General features: G+C 52.3%; 1 protein-coding gene and 1 long non-coding RNA gene across 3 annotated transcripts in view; one reads left to right on the top strand and one right to left on the bottom strand.

The window, feature by feature from the left end:
* Positions 1-13,908, top strand: part of Plxna2 (plexin A2) — a gene marked incomplete in the record, with an annotated part of 202,644 nt that overhangs the window by 69,088 nt on the left and 119,648 nt on the right.
* LOC102027076 overlaps positions 7,985-13,908 on the bottom strand; it is a 9,765-nt gene continuing 3,841 nt past the window's right edge. Inside the window, exons 3-4 of one of the 2 annotated variants that reach the window (XR_264018.2) lie at positions 8,416-8,572; positions 7,985-8,247 (exon numbers count right to left, since the gene is read on the bottom strand). This is a non-coding gene — a long non-coding RNA (uncharacterized LOC102027076). Of the gene's footprint in view, positions 8,573-13,908 lie in introns of both variants that reach the window. The other variant, XR_001231185.1, reaches the window with a different exon arrangement.

Consider the following 13,908-nt stretch of genomic DNA (forward strand, 5'->3'; position numbering starts at 1 on the left):
TTCTTCATCACAGCGTGATGCCTGCCCTGAGGCAGCGAGCAAGCCTGCAATATCCCGGAGAAAAGCGGTGCAAGCAAATGTGGGACCAGGAGTGGGGCTCAGTGAGCACTGCTGGTGTTTCTATGGGAATTCCAATCCATGGAGACTCTGTCTCTGCCATTCAGACTGTCAGTTTTTGCTGTTGATTTCTTTCTACACCTTGATTTCTTCCTCTACCCCAGCGGCCTCTGCCCACTGACACCCAGCTGTTGGAGGCCTGCGGGAAGGAAGTCCAGCTCCCCAAGCCCTGAGGAGGTGAAAAACTTGATGTGCCCTTGCCATTTTCTTTGTGGGGGGAGGTGGTAGAGAGGAGGGTCCCTTTGTAGAGTCCCCATTCCTTGGGCTGTTTGACCACGCCTTCCCTGCTGTCAGGGGAAGTGGCCCTCAGTTTATGCAGGAGCCATGGCCCTTGGGGGCTGTGCCAGAAAGTCAGCCTGAGAGGTACCTTTTTGGGCAGAAGGAAAGAGCAGAGTAAGCCCCAAACTTATTTGCCAGTAGAAGTTGTAGAACATGGTTCTGTTTGGTCTGCAATGAGTCCCAGATCCCCTGGTCCAAGTAGAAGAGGTGGACTTGCACCTCTTCCCACACTAGTTTTTCCCACTGGGGCTCTAGGCTCCTCTCAGCCGTGCGCTCTGCCCTCTGACCTGAGGTAGGGATGGCCCGGCTGTGAGCTTCCCTCCAGGTCCTGCAGACGAATGGTCCCAACCAGCTCTGGGCTAGTTTGGACTAAATAGAGGTCTCTGGACCTGTGTGGGCTTCGAGACAAATGAAGCTGCCTGGGGCTTGCCCTGGGCTAGTGGAGAGAGCCCCATGAGTTTTTCCCACCTTAGGATTAAGGGGAGCAAAAGAGCTGGGAGAAAGATGGTACAGGGCAAACTGTGGACCAGAAGTCAGAAAAGTCTCATAGAGGCTCACACTGCCACTTCCCAGACATGTGACCTTGGGCAAGTCTTATAAACTCTCAGAGCCTTGTTTCCCCCAGTACAAAACTGTGGTAATAGTTCCCAGCCCCAGGCATGCAGTGAGGCCGCAGTGAGCTGTTAGGTGAAAAAACACTTCAAAAGCAATAAACACATCTGCTAAATGCAGGGTACTAGTGTTTCCTCCCATCTAGGATGTGGTTCCCTTTTCTGGGTAAGAGAATATGAGCTACAGAATGAATCAGAGCTTGGGCAAGCCACCCCGCAACACCAGATGCCTCCCGGCACATAGGTGATGTCCCAGTGTCAGGCCTCCAGGAACAAGGGCCAGGCTAGCTGATATTCGGCTCTCTGGACCTTAGGAAAGAGGCAAAATTAATGCCCCATCTTCACAGTCCTTTGCCAGTCATCAGGGCAAATTCAAATGGGAGGCGAAAGAGAAGCCAAGCTTTGGTTCCTGCCCCACAGGGCTCTCATTGCTGTAATTCCCGTGGCACAGCCCCCACCTAAGCCTCTTTGCTAACAGAGTATTTTTAACCTGCCACCTCCTTCCACTTTGCCGATCTGCAGACAAGGGTCCCTGCGAGATAACAGAATCCATTAGTGCCGCTAGAGTCAGGCAGTGCCTGCTAAGTACGTCCTTAGCAGCGCCTTCCTCTACCCTGGCAGCCGCTGCCCACTGACGCCCAGCTATTGGAGGCCTGCAGGAAGGAAGTCCAGTCCCCAAGCCAGGCCTGGGAGGGCCTCGTATTCTCCTTACTGGAAGTTTTCACAGATGATACCTGACTGTGGTCTTTAAGGAATCAAATTGTCCCACTTCTAAGCATCTGGAGTGCAGGCATCTTCCCTTGTTCCTTCAAATCCCACGAGCATTAAGGAAGAACGTCTCTCAGACTGGGCCTCCTCAGAGACCCTACCACAAGGGAAAAGTCCCTGCTGTGTCTTACCTTGGGGATGGGGCAGGGGATAAGGAACTTTCACTGTCCTAGAGAGATTCTGGGCAGAGCGGGGTAGCACCTTTCCTTACCTTACCCCCCACGTGGCTGTGGGTAGGGCTGGGGCAGAAGAGCCTGGGGATACAAAGAGGGGTGGGGGTGAGTAGGACTGCCCAACCCTGGCAGGAATGTCAAAGATCTGCAGGGCTGAAGGTGTCCCCTGGCAAGGGCTCTCTAATCACACACACACACACACCAGCCCCCTCCTGCTAAGGCCAATTTCCATGCTAAACTGTTCATTATTGCCAGCTGGCAGCCCTGTGCAGAGGTGTCAGGCCCCATAAGTGCGGAGAGTGTGGACAGGTGAACAGGCGGATTCTGCGGCCTTCCTGCGCTCACCCTGGGGAGGTGCGCCCCAGACTCGAGAGGGGAAGGAGGGATGGCGACGTCCAAGGTGGGGGAAGGGTATCGGCCCAGGCACAGAGCCGAGCACCCATCCCCTAGTGAGTCTGCACGGAACAGGCACCTGCCGGCACTGTGAGCAGCGCTGGGGACTTGGGCAGCACGTAGGCACAGTGTCGGGAAAGGACACTAGCAAGTCACTGCATAGTGCAGTGGTGGCCAGGGTGGAGATGCAAGCAGAGTGGGAAACTGTAACTAGGGAACCAGTGCTTTGGGGGACAAGGAGAGTCTGAAAAGGCTTCCTGGGGATGACAGCTAAGCTAACTGTGTCACCCCTGATGTACACAGTTAGGAGCCCCCACCCCAGGCTCCAGGACACTGCCATCCACCTCTCTCATCAGCTTCCCCAGGTGCGGGGAGCTGCTCATGACCTCTCCACTGCACCCTGCCGAGTTGTGAGATCCCGTCCATCTGTCTGTCTGTCTGTCTGCAGACACCACCTCTCACCCAAGTGGAGACACTGATGACCTGTTCCTAACTTTGTGCTGCCTCATGTTCTATCTCTTCCAAGCTAATATCTCTCTCTCTGTGTCTCTGTCTCTGTGTCTGTCCCTCTCTTTGTCTCTGTCTGTGGGTGTCTCTCTCTCTTTCTCTTTTTCTTTCCTTTTTCTTTTTTGTACTGGGGATTAAACCCAGTGTCTTCATTGTGTGTTACACTGCAGTTTTTTTCCCTTGTATTTTTCTTTTTGAGATAGGGACTTACTAACTTGCAAAGTTACCCAAACTAGGCTTGAGCTCCCTTATCCTCCTGCCTCAGCCTTCCAGAATGCTAGGATTATGGCCAGGCATCCCTATACTACTAGCTTCCACACTAAAGAAAGAACAAAAGTTGGGCATGATGGTGCGTGCCTGTAATCCCAGCACTGGGGAGCCTGAGGCAGGAGGATCGTTGCAAGTTCAAGGCCTGCGCTACAAAGTAAGCTCAAAGCCAGGCTGAACTGTATAGCAAGACCCTGTCTCAAAAAGACAAAAATAAATAAATAAAAGTAAAAATAAAAAACCAAAAAAAATTTTAATGGCTCCCCACAGCGTTTCAGTATGGCTCACAGTCTGGAGCAAGGTTCTGGCCTCTGTCACCAGAAACACTCCATCTCCGCATCCTTCCCCGCCCACCACTGCCACACTCTCACCCTGGGCCCAGCTTCTCTGGCCCCTCCCTGCGTAAATTCCCATCTCCATACCCAGCAGCCTGGGCATGTGGTGTCCTCCCAGTTCCTCCCCGAGCCCCACTGTGAAGCCTCCCGAGGCTGCCCCACTCCGCTGCCACCTCAAGAACGACATCTTTGTCCACTAGCTCAAGTGCAGAGCTGAACTGGCCTTGTATATCTCATGCTCTTGATGCCTCCCCAACTGCAGCATGCGCGGGGAACAATGCTCACGGACCTCGCAGGGGCTAGGTCCATTCTCCAGACGCGTTGACCTCTGGCGAGTTACTTAACCTCTCTGAGTCTTTTCTATGAACAACACAGCCTTGATAGCAGGACCTGTGTCCTCGGGCTGTCAGGCACACGGATGTCTTCATCCAGCTACAGCACGCAGAGCAAGGCTTTGCACTCGTCTTCGTATGATCTCCTGAGGGGCAGGAAGCTGCAGACTTTATCTCTGTTTCCCAAGGGATTCTGCTCCTCTCTAGCATCTCCTCCCAGAAGGAAGCTGAAATTAGAAAGGTCTTGGAAGCTCATCTTGAATGTTATAGATAGGTAAACTGAGGCCCAGAGGAACCAAAGGTCTTGCCCAAGTCACACAGTGAAAAACTGCCCCAGAAACCTGGCAGTCAACAGTGTCACACCCAAGACTCCCTCCCATCTTTCCAGCTCTGATACACTGATTCCATCTCCACTTCAGAGAGCAGATGGTTGGTGTCGTCTCCAGCCTTCCTTGGCATAGCACGGAGCCAGGTGTCCAAACTGCCCTTGACCTCCGGCCCTAGCTGCTAGCAGAGCTCAGAAGTCCTGGGCCCTCCACATTTCCCTGACTCCCACAAGGGGTGTCATTGTTGAAATTGGGGCTTGTGTGTAGGTCTGGGCTTGGCCTGAACAGCGATTCCAGGACAGAGAGGGGAGGGCCTGGTCCAGGCAGACCTGGGCTGGCCCTTGGTCCAGACCTGCTCCCAGTACACACTGTGCCAGGCACGCAGGCACCGCCAGAGTCCTCCTTCTACTGTGTATTGGATGCAATCTGGGAATCGCGTCAAACATTACAGAGTAGTTGACGCGTAATTAATAAAGTACTGATTTTGGCTGGGAGCCTCCACTCAAAATAGCACCGTGACTGTGGAGAGAAGGCAGGGGAGGAAGGCTGGGCAGAAGCTTGAGACAGAACCCGGATGTTATCTCAGGGCAAAGCGCACTGAAATTAGGGAAGGAGGAAAGGGATCGTTTATAGTGTATTAATGGGGTGGGTAAGCTGAGGCCCTTGGTGGCTGAATGCCCTGCCCAGGGGCACTTGTGGGTTGAGGGAGAGAACTGGGAACCTGAGCCTGGGGCGGAGGCTCCACCCTGCCGGCGCCCTCAGGTAGTCAGGGAGCGGCTGCTCCCAGGCCGTGGAGCCACTCCCTCTGGAGGTTGCTCGTTCCAGGAATGGTTTTAATTTGAGAGATGTTTTAATGGCATTTTGAGACAGACTGTTCCCTCGGCCGACTCTCCAGAGAGGCTAGAGGGAGCTTCGCAACTTCTTTGAAGAAGAAAAAAAACCCAGCCTTTCTTCTGCGGGCATGTTCCCTGTGCACGGCCCAGCCGCTGGTGAGAGGGGAGAGGTGCGCGAGGGGCTTCGGGGAGGTGAGGAGAGGGAGGCAGGCGTCTGCAGTTAATTCACATCCCTGACCTTGGGGGCATTCTCCCTTAAGCTTGAGCCTCTGCTCCCACCAGAGAACCTAAACTGGTTTTCTGAAGCAAAAGGCAAATTTCATCCCCACTAATCAACCCTGACAGGGCAGCATCAGCTCCAGCCTGCCCATCCTGAACAAAGGACCCAGGCAGCACATCCTCAGAGAGACTGGAGCAACAGCTCAGCTCGGGGTGAAGCAGGCTGCCATGGAAGGTTCTGGAAACTCCACAGTCACATCCTGGTAACAGACGGGAAACTGAAGCACATTCTACTGGACAGAAAATCCTGATATGACCCCACCACCACCACTTGCAGTAATTCTCCCTTTCACTCCAAAGCAGTAATGGATGTGATTGTGTTTCAACAGTGGGGGATGAGTGAGTTGTGTGAAGATCTATCACAAAGCCCACAGGGCCTCCCTGACAATAATTAATCTATTAATTATGTGGCATGGGAAACAGTCCTGGCTTCCAGAATATAGTCTGTGTGGCATTTGTTTCTGAACCTCCAAAGCAAAAACCTCCTCCCTGGCTCATAGTAGGTCCTCACTAGTGTTTGTGGCAAGATGCAGGAGACAGAAGCCAAATCTGTGATCTCAGCACTGGTCTCTCCTGCAGCGTGTTGGGTTAAATGAGACGGGAGCCACAGGAGAGCAAGATGCTGTTATGTACCTGTTGCCTGCTTCCCCCTAGTTTTGTGCTCCCCTTGGTCACTGCCAGCTCGACAGGTCCAGCAGCCAGGGGAACATGAGGAGTTTCTGCCCCATCCCAGGTTCCTCATGCAGACACCTTGTTCTCAAATATCCAGAACTTGAACCCAGAACATTACACTCCTGCTTCCCAGAAGGAAATGAGTCAGAGTATTGAGCCAGAGGCCCAGCTGCCAGCCAGATTCCCAGTCCCAACCTTGGCTACTTGGGGGACAGGGGTGAGGGTTGTGCTCATGAAGGGAGGCCGAGAAGGAGCAGGGAAGCCATGTGACGTAGCAGAGGGTCGGACAGAGGGGAGCTGGTGGGAGCGGGTTGGGTTTCACTGGCATTCCACAGTGGGCCTCTCTCAGGCAGCTGAATCAGAGCTGAGGGAGCCGCAGAGACCAGAGGAGCCTCACAGTCGAGTGTGGGCAAACCTGATAGCCCATCTGGAACTCATCCATGGCCAGACTGCCTCCCCCGTGCACTGAGCTCATTGGAGGAGCTGCAGCTGGGGAGCAGGGCCAGGCGCCTCTGGCAGCAGGCAGGGCAGATCCTCCAGGTGCCAGCCCACAGGTCTCCTTCCTAGCACTTAAGTCCCCTTCACACCAGCTCCCAGCTTCGGTGCGTGCCCCTCCATGTGTGAGAACCACAGAGTGCTAATGCCACAGCTCCAAGCAGCACAGGAAGAAGGAGGAACCGACTGAGAATGCTGGCCATGCCCGGCCATTGAGGGCACCTGGGAATGCCAGCCCCACCCCATAGCAGCAAGAAGTCTAGGGGGCTATCGAGTAGCAATAGGCATGCAGACCTGTACAGAAGAGCCCACCAGCCCTTGGCCATCAGAGTCCTAAGTCTTCCGTCTCTCCAGAAAATTAGGTGGTGGAAACAATACAGTGCAAGCAAGACGGATGTCGTGACCAGAGCACACGTGAGATCAGAGCGGATGATCGTGCCATGCCTGTGGCACTGACACAGGGCAGTCGTGCCTGGGAGAACTGCACCCATCTCCGAAGGGTGCTCCCCAGTGCCTATGGGACGGGGATTTCCCATTCTCCTAGCACCACTGCTGCTCCCTGGCTTGGAAGGAGTCATGCAGTTTTATTGTCACCCATCCTATTTATTTTGCTAACCTAAGACCATCACCAGCCAACATGCAGGGTGGACATCGAGGGGCTGTCTATGTCCCTGGCCCACGGAGGGAAGCACAGTGTTCTGTGACCAGAAGAAGCGTGTGCCCCGGGAATACCCACAGCCGGCTGAGGGCCAAGACAAGCTGCCTGTTTGTCAGAAAACCCCACAGGGTCAGAGGCAGCCAGACCACCTGGAGGGAACCAGGCACTTTTACCCAGCCCAAATCTCTTTCAACAACAAACTCTGAAAACGGCCTGTTTCCCCAGCGCAGCTTCCTGCATAGTGTTTGCCTAATCTGTCTGTCCAAAATCCCTCTCCAAACAGGAGGTTTCCTGTTCAGCACTGGTGATCAGAGAGCTAATTATCTGAGATTAGAGATGGATTGGGGGGGCTCTCATTTAATTACAGGGAAAAATTAGCCCAAGTGGCGTTGTCAAGGCCACTAGGATTAGAAGGAAAGCCCAGGTGTGGGCGCAGGTCAGTGTAGGGGAGGGGGCCCCTGAGCTCGGGCTGTGTCCTGCCCCAGCTTACCCTGGAGCCTGGGTGGAGGGTCACAGAGGCTGCAAGGAGCTTCCCTCTGGGGGATGGGGAGAGGGCGGGAGAGAGACAAGGGCAGAGGCCGAGACAGAGCGGTTGCAGAGACTTGGGGATGGACAGAGGCAGATGAGGTAGGGAAGTGGGAAGAGCAGCAAGTAGGAGCTGAAAGATTAGCATGAAATGAGAGACAGGTTTAGAGGCCATTTCTCCCACACCCCCTGGGACTAACATCCCTCTCCCTTTCGGGGCAGGGAAGAGGAAGAAGGCGACAGAGGCCAGCACCTTGCTTCTTCCTCTCTCCCTCCCTCCTCTCCCTCCTCCCACCCTGTGCGCCCTGGCACCTGGCACAGTGACCTGGTTCCTTCACCCACCATGCGTGTGAGCAACGCTTTTGGCCTGAAAGGGACAGAGTGGCAAGCTCAGGCTCACTGGACTCTCTTGGTGACCTTGACTGTCCTCTGCAGCCTGAGGATGGGCCTTACGCCAAACAGCCCTTGCTCCCTCTCCTATGAGAAGACTCTCTTGGCTCAGAAAAAGCACTCATTCATTAACTTAGTCATTCATTCTTTCATACAAATAGATCCAGTGCATCTATGGGTTTTTATTAGTGTGGTGGAGTTCAAGTCCGCCATTGGCTCCGAGTGTTGGTGGCATCTCCCACCTCCTCCTCCACCTCACCTGGAGACACCCACTGGCCACCTCCTACCTGCAGACACAAAGATACAAGCTCTTGGTACAAAGATCTGATAGTACATCTTTGAGGCAGCACACAGCAAGGTACAGATTGATGCGGTACAAAGAGAAGATGTGAGCATAATTATTCATACACATTCATAGCCCCCTTTTTTCCAAAGAAGGAATTAAGGTGACTTACAGTGAAAGATCTGGCAGACATTTGTAATGATGATTGGCTTGGAGTTAGAGTAGCGAATCCACAAAGCCGGGAGGTGAGGTAACGCTGCTACCAAGGAGGTTAACACAGGCACCAATGCCAGCCTCAGATTTGAGTTCACTGTCTCAGCCACCATATCCTAAAGGAAATGAAGTAAACTAGAAAATCTCTGCTCTAGAAGTGTCCCTGTTTTTCAGGAGAGACAATGCCCAGGCATTGCATTCTATAAGTAATTAATGATTACGTGAGACCTTACATGGAAACCAGGACAAACGTTTAACATCAAAATTAGAGGCTTCTTTCATATGGCAATGTCTCATGTTACCTCCTGATAAAGCGCCAAGTCTGTGACATCCATGTGACAACTGGCATTCAGGGAGTTACTCCCATGGAGTAGCACATAGTCAAAACCAAGTGTGTAAGGCCATTAAGGAAAGGGAGGCTTGCTGGGTAAGCTTTTGTGGTCCAAGCTTGTGGCTTTCCGGAGCTCTAAGTTGATTCAAGGATAGAATGCAATTTTTTTAAGCACCCCGTTGTGCTTGGCACTCTGCTAAAAGTTGAATAAAATGAACTATATGGATTCAACTTCTACCTCTGGGAATTTATAATTTATGTTGGCACTTAGGTAAGGGCTCACGCAGCAGAAGAAGAGCATTAAAATGACAGACAGTAAGATGTTAACATTATACCCAAGACAAAGGTGAGTGTCTTTTAGAGAGGCAAATGGATTAATAATCAGACTGACTCAGGTTCAAAGCCGTCTGTGCCGCTGGTTGGCTGTGTGACCTGAGGCAAGGCGCCTCACTGCAGCCGTGCAGAGTTCTTCGTCTTTGAAATGGGCTTGGGGCAAGAGGCCTGGCGCCTTGTCCAGTGCAGAGCATGTGCTCAGTTAATGGTAAACACACTCACATACCAGGATGACTCAGTGCGCTGGGTTCCCAGGCTGGGGAGTTGGCACAGATTAAGCCAGGAGGAGCTAAGTTAGTTCTCTGAGAGGAGAGCCTCCCCTGGGAGGCTGGACACCCTTTGGCTCCTCTGAGAAAGGCCTCCAAACTGATGCACTTTCCCAGTGGCTAGGACTCTTCAGGGACATGTTGGAGACTCCACAGTAGGTCTTCTCTTGGGAGCCCCAGAATTCTCTTTCCCTTTGGCCTGTCTACATCACCACTTGCCTGGCAGTCCATAGATCTCCTTTCTCCCAACTGTTTCCCTTCTTATTAGAAAAGGATTGGGCTTTGCTGGCCTGGAAGGTCATTCACTGTTTAGGTTCAGCCTTCAGGCCACAGACCCATAAGGCACCCCCAGTCACCTCTTGTCCTTGGGAGTTCCGGTGCCCGCTGGAATAAAGGGCATCAACTCTCCCTTCCCAGAAGGATCTCTTGTCCAGACTCCAGGCAGCTAGCAGGTAACAGCAAAAGTGGGTAAGGATGGGAGCCTCGCAGCATGCACCCTCCTCCCAGCACACCACCTGCACAGCTCTGCTCTGGCCCAGTGTCCCTTGGTTGGCCAGGGGCCAGAAACACACTAGGCCGTGCTCCAGACACACCCCTGTCCCACCCCTTCCCCAGCTTCTTTGCAGCTCACTGCCAAATTGTCAGAAGCTCTGAGAGGCAAAGTGCTGTTCTGTGAGTGATCCCCATCCCTGGAGAGATGCAGCACTCTCTTAAAAGAAAAGTGGAGAGGGCTGGGGGCGTGGGAGGGATGGACGGTTTGCTTGAGCACTTCACACAAAGACTGAGCCGCAGCTCCTTGCAGCTCTCTTTGAGGAGCAGATTAGAAGTGGGCAGGTTTGCCCCGAAATGTCTTCTCTGTGGGTGAAGGACTGGCACTTCCCTGCAGCTTTTCTCTCTCTCAAAAAGTAAAAGGGGTCTCAATCTGTAAACTGCCGTGCTTGGGACGAGTGGTCTCAAAGCTCTGCGTCTCCAGAACAGGTCCTGCGGAGACACTGGCCAAACCCTTCCTGCGGGCTCTTCCTTAGTAGCGCTGCGTTCACAAGGAGGCTGGGCACTCTCAGGGAGGTCCAGCTGGAGCGCCTGCTGTTCCCTTCTCTTCTTCCTCTCCCACCCCTCTTCTCCTTCTCCTCTTCTCACCTTCTCCAGCCTGCTCCCTTGGAAAAGGCAGAGTGCAGGAGTGAGCAGTTGCCCCTATGGTCCCATGAAGAATTCCCCCCTGCCCGGTCTTCCTGCTGGGTCCGGTCCCACCCAGGTCTACAGGAGGATAAATCAGTCAGAACTTCCTCTCCATCCTGCTGCCTCCCCAGTTCTCCGAGTGCCTGCCTGCTCCTCGTCACACTGTCCCTTCTGCAGCCTTGCATGCTGGCAGAATTGTTCATCCAGTCTTGTGGACGAGGAAAATGAGAATTCGCTCCCTTGGCAGAAGGCCCTGTGGCGTCCACCCCAGAGTTAAGTTGCCAGACATGGCTGGACAGGTGGCACCTATGGGAAGGGTAGACTGAAGAGGCCGGCTTTCAACCATCCGGAGAAAGGACAGGGGAAAGCCTGTGAAAAGGCTGCCCGGGGCTAGATCTGCACAGTCTCTGGTTTGCATTGTCCCTGAGTACGCTCTGGTTTGGGGGCATTTTCTAAGCTTATTTTGTTTTCTATTGTCCCTAGGGTAGCTCGCTGTAGTCTCAGTCCTTCTCCTGCACTCTCCTCCTTTGCAGCTGCCCCTGGGGTTGGTGACATTGTGGTCCAGGAGCACAGAGCTCCCAGGTAAGGGAGGCCTCTTGGGTCGAAGGACCAGGGGAGACCCAAGGAGAAGAACTGAGGCTACACCTTGCTGGCTGCTCAGCCAACCCAATAGTCTAATAATGTTCAGAGAGAAGAGAACACAAAGTTATTGCCCCCAAGGCCAAGGCCAGCCCCTGCTTCCTTCCCTCACCTTCCTTGGTGAGATGCTGGCACCTGCTGCAGGGTACCCAGCCACCAGCAATCTGGCTACTGCTGGCATCATGTCTGATAGCTGCAGGGCATCAGCACAAGGAGGAGTGGGCCGCAAGGAGAAGCAGGTGTCCAGCCAGCAAGAGCGAGGTGGCAGGGTTGGGGGAGGTCTCGGAGCAGTGCTGCAGGAGGCAAGGCCAACAGCTGTCCATGGCAGATCAAGTAGATAATGACAACCCGCACTTGCCACCCCACACCACCCCACCTTGATTAGAATGATCTGGCCCCAGAAGAATAGCAATGAATTAATTAGGGGTCTGTTGTCATGAAGGAGCTCATTATAAAAGCCCCTCTCCTGGGAGGGGAGATGGGGAAAGGTGTGAAGCTGACAGCATTCAAAGAGAATCTTTTCATAGACCTAGGCCCTCCCCCAGCTATCTCTTCTGCCCTTGGGCTTTGCCAGGAAGTCAGAGACTAGAGCACATGGGGTACCCTGGACTATTGCTGGGGACAGCAGAGGATAGAGTCTCTTCCTCCCTCTTCCTCGTCCTCCGACATTGTTCTGCAGACCCCAGGTCTGAGCCCCTCAGCCTGACCTCAGCCTTGCTCCCCACCTGCCTTTCAGCCAGCAGGACTCCAGCTTTCAGGCCCTGGATTTCTTTTCAGAGCAGCACCTTGAGTGTTTGTAGTACTTTCCTCTTAAGAGCACTTACCAGTGCACTGGGAGTCAGGAAGACTGTTTTAACAGAAACAAATGTGGATAGCAGTGTTTACAAGCCAGGTTCTGGAAGACAGAGGACAGGTAGAGCAGAATGGAGCAAGATGCCCTCTTTCCTTATCCAGTTTTTACTAGATATGGGAAAACAGACCTAGGAAAATGAAGCTCTGGCACTGGAAAATGAAGGTCAGGTCCTGGCTCTTATACCTGACAGCTGTGTGGCCTTGGGGAAATGCTCCACCCCTTTAGGCTTCAAGGAGTTCACCTATGTACCCTGAAGATATTGGCAGTGCCCCTCCAGCATGCTGTTTAACAATAATGAGGGTTAAATAATGTGAATCACAGTGCCCTCCTGCCTAGTCTCAGCAACAAGGACTCACGCATTCCATCAGTATGTATTATAGATAGCCTACTGTATGCATGGTGGCCTACTATGTGCATGGCAGTACAGTGCATAGTAAAGCACACCTGCTGTTTATCTTGGTTACTTTCTTGTTGCTGAGACAAAATACCTGGTACCCAAAGTTAAAGGAGAAAAGATTTATTTTTGGCTCACAGTTTATAGAAGTTTCATTCCATAGCTGGCTCCAAGGCAGGGCAGCATGGTAGAGAGGCATTGCAGAGGAGAAAGAGTCCATGGCAGGGTAGTCAGGAAGCAAGGAGCAGCAAGCCTCCCTTTCCCTTTTGTTCTACTCAGGGTGTAAGCCTATTTGCTTAGTGCCACACACACCCGGGGAGGGGGGGGCTTGCCATTACCCACACCCAGAACTATGCTAAACCACTCAGTGGACTGATTTAGTTATCACACACCTTTAACCCATATTCACATAACCTAGATCCAGCCACCTCCACAAAGCTCTACCTGTGAGCACATGAGGGTTTGGGAAGACATTAAGATACAAGCCCTAACACTATTCAAAACAGTCTCAGCAGCACAAGCACCTGCCTGGCAAGCGTGAGGTCCTGAGTTCGATTCCTGGTACCAGAAAAAATAAAACAGTCTCTTCTCTAAATTCTTAATTTTAGGAAAGATAACTGTATAAATTTATACATGCTTCACCAAGAGACATGCCAGGTGCTATGGGGTTCCCATTCAAAGACAGTGTGCCAGTTCATCTCGCTTGTCAACTTGATCAGATTGAGAGGGTCTTGGAGAGATGATTGGATAGTGAATGGATTAACCCACTGATGAATTCGCAGCTGAATGGACTATTAGGTTGAGTCTAGTCGAACCTAGCTGGAGGGAATGGGTCATGGGAGTGTGACTCTGGGGACTATATCTGGTTCCTAGCCCCTTCCTCTCAGGTTCTCTGTTTCTCAGATGTCATGAGTTGAGTAGCTTTTCCCCTTCCTCCATGCTGCTTCTGCCTGGAACCAGCTGACCATGGACTGAAACTTCCACAACTGTGAGCCAAAATAAACCTCCCTTCCTTTAAACTGTGGGTATCAGGCAGCTTGTCTCAGCATCAGGAAAGCTCATTATTACAGGTAGGATTAGTGGCAGCTTCATGGCAGAGATGACACTTGGGCTAGATGTTAGAGGATGGGTTAGGATCTAGGAGGTAGAATAAATTGTCAAGAAAAAGCATGAAGACCAGCAAGACCAGGATAAAATTGGAAAACTGTGTAAAGGCCATGTTAGTTAAACCCATGAATGACAAATTGGGGGATGTGAACTTTTCTAAATTTCCAGTGAGGGCAATTAAGGGTGCTGTGTATGTGCATGAATGCCTACAACTACTTACTTTTTTTCAATATTCCAAAAGTAGTGTGTATGTTCATCATTTTAAAAAATTAGAAGACTGAGATAAGCAAGAGAAAGAAAATTACAAACACCTGAAATTTAAGGATTTTGCATGCAGAAAAGGCAGGATCAAA

The sequence above is a fragment of the Chinchilla lanigera genome, unplaced genomic scaffold, assembly GCF_000276665.1.
Source record: "Chinchilla lanigera isolate Chin_1 unplaced genomic scaffold, ChiLan1.0 scaffold00088, whole genome shotgun sequence".
In the NCBI taxonomy this organism is placed as follows: domain Eukaryota; kingdom Metazoa; phylum Chordata; class Mammalia; order Rodentia; family Chinchillidae; genus Chinchilla; species Chinchilla lanigera.